Source organism: Stegastes partitus, unplaced genomic scaffold (genome assembly GCF_000690725.1).
Source record: "Stegastes partitus isolate 25-593 unplaced genomic scaffold, Stegastes_partitus-1.0.2 Scaffold2769, whole genome shotgun sequence".
NCBI classification, from domain to species: domain Eukaryota; kingdom Metazoa; phylum Chordata; class Actinopteri; family Pomacentridae; genus Stegastes; species Stegastes partitus.
Genome location: NW_007580500.1, coordinates 4,848 through 10,016, shown reverse-complemented (window position 1 = coordinate 10,016; position 5,169 = coordinate 4,848). Strand labels below are relative to the sequence as shown.

Below are 5,169 nucleotides of genomic sequence, written 5' to 3'. Positions count from 1 at the left end.
GCTGATCAGTCTGATGTTGGTCACAGCTCTGAGATCAGTGTGACTGAAGCTGCAGACCTCTGATTTCACACCAGCATCATGACATTTAGTCGTTCTCTCAACATTTCCTGCTATTTTACAGACATCAGATCATTTTGTTAAGTTGCAGATTATATGTATTAAAATCACAGAAAAACAAAAAGACATGAATTTAAATGTGAACTGTTAAAGAACAGAATATAACTGTAAATAATTACACCTGTACAATAATGTACTTTTACAGATATTGATTTTTGTTTGTTTTTACAATGTTTGGCAATAAAATTAAACCTTTTTTAAAAAAAATGTATTTAAATCACACAAAAAACAAGATTTAACAGATGTGTGCTGTTATTTGAAAGAAAAATTATGTGTATTAGGGATTAAAAATGGTAAATAGTTGAACAGATATTTGATAATTTTGTTAAATTACAGATATAATCCAGTCTCTATAGTCCAGACTCTTTTACAATATTTGACCATAAGTTTAGTGTTTAACTACGTAGCCCCTGAAGGGACACGTTGGAGGAAAAAAAAAAAAAAACTCAAGTATCTCATGCACACGAGATACGAGTGGTGTGCACAAGATGGCATCGGTTTCTTGTGATACGTTTCACGTGGGAACGGGAGTTCATTACAGTTGGAAAGATATTGAAAGTTTCAAACTTGCAGCATCAATAACTCCAAAGCGAATCGCCGTTTTAAATCAATTAGCACCTCTTTCCAAACGTTGTAGTACAGACCACAACCTACAACCGGCCAAAATCATTTTATTCCCAAAATGAGACGTCCTCCATTCTTTATGAATTACGTTGATCTTTACGGGCAGCGGGCTGCCAGACTGGAGCTCAGGGACCGTCAGCAAATGACCACGGCGAAAGGAAATGCTTTGAAGAAACTCAATAATATTACATTTCTTGTTTATAGTGCCACCAAACTCACATCACACATCAGTGACCTCCCTCTGGTTGTACTGCAGCACTTCGATTGAAATAAAGTAATTTGTAGGAACACATTTGCAAACCTCCATTGTTTTTATAACCTATTAGTGAAAAGAAATACAGTCGCTTTTGTGATGCTCTGCTGTTTGTTTCCACTGTGGACTGCAGTGACATGTGCAGAGAAACACACCTGATGCTGACAGTGTGTGCAGGTGTGTGAGCCTGGAGCTCAGTGTGTTCACTCCAACACATTGACATGAAGCTGCTGCTCTGCTGCTCTGAACAGGACTCAAGTCCTGCTGCTCTTTAGACTGATGAGCTGCAGCACCGACTGACAGCCGATGAAGAGTCTCTGCAAACACACGGGCCGTTTCTTAATACTCAAGTATGCAAGTCCGTATTTGCATTCTCGTCCGGGAGAAAGCATCGTCGTTTATGTGCAATTGGGACAGCAGCGTACTCGATCTACTCTGATGCTGTTTACCGTGAAAAACAACAAAACTAAATGAAATACAATAACACAGCTCTAACATGTATACATGTTGAGGTTTCTCAGGTCGTTATACAATCTTTATTGAAGCCGTTAATGTGTTGACAGCAGTGTCTGATCAACAGGTCAGAGGCTGGAGGAAAATGTTATTGTGGCTTCAGCACTTCATATCAGGCAGTTCATCTTTGGAATACAGTTGAGAATTTCTAATACTTAAATAGACAAGAACTATATATAATAAATATAACAATTAATAAACAGGGTTATTCTTGTAGGATTTCATTTTAGAACAGGACAAAAGTTACAAAACATATCACAGATGAAGAACGTCGTGCTTCTCCTCCTCCTGATGTTCTTCAGTGGAGCTGGAAACAGCCTCATGCTGCTGAAGATGCTCCGTCAGAAGGTCCAGGGTGGAGCTGCTCATGTTGTGGGGAGTCTCCCAGCAGTCAGGAGGACGTTCATCCAGCTGGTCCTCCACTAAAACACTGCTTAAATGTTAATGCACAGTAACAGTCATAAGAATAGAACAAGGCTGTACTACAGGTAATAAAAGCAAGAAAATAATTCAGATGTTCAGGCAGCGATCAGTCCAACTCTAAATAAAAATAAAGTTCCAGCATTAACTTTAACTTCTTTTAAATCGATTGGGAGCAATGAACAAATGACACTGTGAGGACAAAGTGTGACCACTAAACTACGTATATCCCTGTTTAACCACTACGGAGACGTCAGAGCCAGCGGCAGACTTCAGAAAGTCTTGCTGACATCAGGCTGCTTTCGGCGGGGACTGTGAGCGCTGACCGCCATCACAGCTGTCAAACCAGGACACTCACATCTCAGAAATCATCGGAGCAAAACCTTGAGCAGACTTTATCTTGATAAAATGACCATATATTTGGCGTTTATACCTCTACTTTCTCACCTACAATAATCTTAAAACTACAGTTTGTGTCACAAGAATAATAGTACTTTCAAAATAACTTGTGTTACCGTGGAAAGTTTTCACTCATCTCCTCTGTTCCTTCTTCTTCTCTCTGCAGATGGAAGTATTGATGCTGATCAGGACGGTGTTTGTGCTGAGAGGAGTCCTGATGATCCAGAGGTTGAACCATCAGCAGCAGCAGCAGCTGTGTCCAGACTCTGATGATGAAGATGGAGATGATGAAGATGATGAAGATCTCTTCATGTATGCTCTTTCTACTGAGGTTGTTCGGTGGCTTTTAGTGTTTGATGTTATGTTCATGTGTTTTCTGCTCACATCTGTTTGTGTTCAGTGTTCTTCTCTTTGGAACAGTGAAGTTCAAGGTTGAAACGATCCAGCTGTGACGGCTCCATGAATTTACATCTGGATTTAAATAAGCAGTGTGAAGTTTAACAGCTGCTTTTATTCTCTTTCTCACTTTATAAACTTGAGCAGGTTGCATCAGAATCTAAAAGCTGGACCGTGGTTCAGTCAGAGATGGAGCAGCTTCACAGGAAGGTTTCTCTCTGGTCTGTTCCTAAACCGTTTCGTTCATCATGTCCGCCGTGGTTTGACTTGTGTTCTGTTGTTTCTGAGTCAGTGGATTCTTGAGTGTTTGGTTGTAAATCAGAGCCTGTTCTCAGACCGGTGAAGCTCCTGCTCCGAATGAACCTTTGACCTTCGTTGTCTGATATGCAGCTTCATCCAGCATCAGTCATACTTTATCATCGTTGTATTTGTGTTTTTTAAACCTGTGAAGAACTTTGTAAAGTTTCTTCTGAAAACTGAAGTTAAATGAAGCCTGTTGTCAGGAATCAGACTAAATGTTGTATTAATTCTGCGAGTATTGGTGCTGAATATGTGATGAACATTCAGAGTGCTGCTGCTATGACACATGGAAGCATCACGTTCACTCATCACTCCTGTTTTTCTACCCACATACATGTTCCACAGAATGAAGCAACACTTTATTCTTCCTCACATCAGGAACTAAAGAAACTTTTCACAATCCGTTCGACATCAGCAGCATCGCAACGAGTGAAGTTCTAGAGCTTCAGTTTAACACCAGACTTGTTCTGCTTGTCCCAGCCTTCATATGTGTCCAACACCTTCTGTTTCTTTTCTCCGTCTCTAACTCTTCCATCTCTGTCAGCACAACAACTCCAAGTGGATCCAACCGTTCTGAACACTCATTTCTCTGTTCCTGACTTCCTGACTAAACTCAACGCTAACCTTCCCAGTGGTGGGTCTTTGTGAAAATGTTCCAATGCGTCACATATTTGTCTTGTGCTTGTAGTCTTCAGTTCCTGTCAGTTTGCTCTGGCTGACTCCAGCCAACAGGTTTTTATTCTCCACTCGGTGTCGCTGGAAAACCAAACCTTGGTCCTGGTTTGTCAGAGCGACTGGAGCGTCGTGATGCAGCTCAGCAAGCCCTGATGGAGACTGAATCCAAGGACACAAACCGACCTGACGGCTGCTCATGTCACGTTTAATTAGTGACTTCACTGCAGGAAGTCAGTGCAGAGTAACGAGACACTAAATATACGTTTGGATGTGAACAGACAGAAATAAATCTGTGTTCTATGTGTTCTGTCTGGATGTTGTGGGTTTTCATGCACCAGTTTAACAGCAGATTTCTGCTCATGCAAGAGAAATTTCTTCCTTTTTAATACAAAAAGGTGAAAATAAAGAATTTCAACATATTATGTGTCAGTGTTTATAATCAGTGCGTATGAGCTTTAGAATGTAAACATCTAAATAAATGTAATTTGGTTATTTTCAGTGAGTTTCTGAGACATCGCATGCATCATAGTGCTGCTGCTCTCAGGCTCCTTTCCTTTCATTAAGATCACATTAGTCTTCAGATCATTGAGATTAATTAGGCCTCAAATTACTGAAACCACAACAAGGTTTGTGGAGGAAATGGATTTAATCTGAGTTTTAGAACATTTCTTTTCTTTCCCTCCCTCTGAATATATCACTGAACATTAGGACAGAATTGGACTGACATTCAGGTATAATAATAATCAGAATAATTTAACTATTTAACCATGTCAGTGTTCAAATACACCAACAAGGCAAATAACAGGAGCTGTTCACACTAATCCTCTAATACTGGCCAAGTTCACTAATAAACATTCATGCCGTTCTCCACATGCACATGTCTCTGTGTTATAGAACTACTGTATCACAGTCAGAGGGGCTTAGTCCGCCCTCTAGTGGTCACAGGCAGTAGCTACAATAAAGGTCAAGTCCGCGAGATTTCAGCGACGTAAAATTTCCTATTTCCCTCCTTCAGAGTAAAATCATCGAGTCGTTTGTTTTACTGAAAGTATTACAACGTTTGAAAGACTCGAAAGTATCTCTCGCGTAAATTAAGCTGTTCTACATCCAATATAGAACAACAGAAGCTAATGGGATTACAAAAAGATGCAACGTTCTCTACAAGGATGAGAAGATCACATCAGATGATTGTTGTAGCTGCAGCTTTCTGGTTAGCAGCCCCCAGTTAAGAAGCTGATTATCAGGTCACACAATCCCACAGTACAGCATTACAACTGAAACCAAAGGACAACTACAACTCTATCTCCCCCACATGTAATTTAAAGCTACTTATGTTACCTAATAAAATCATCCGTGTTAGTAGCAGCTCGTTAGCACTACGGCTAGCTCGGCTAACACTTCCGGTACCGGATGCAGGTTGGAATTAGCTGCATTATGGATTCATTTCCGTTTATAAATTACTTTGACTGCAG

General features: G+C 40.3%; 1 long non-coding RNA gene across 1 annotated transcript in view; it reads left to right on the top strand.

The window, feature by feature from the left end:
- The window catches only part of LOC103375670 (uncharacterized), a 6,180-nt gene extending 2,064 nt beyond the window's left edge, over positions 1 to 4,116 (top strand). The window contains exon 2 of the long non-coding RNA XR_521233.1: positions 2,493 to 4,116. This is a non-coding gene — a long non-coding RNA (uncharacterized LOC103375670). The remainder of the gene's footprint in view (positions 1 to 2,492) is intronic.
- The last annotated feature ends 1,053 nt before the right edge of the window (positions 4,117 to 5,169 follow it).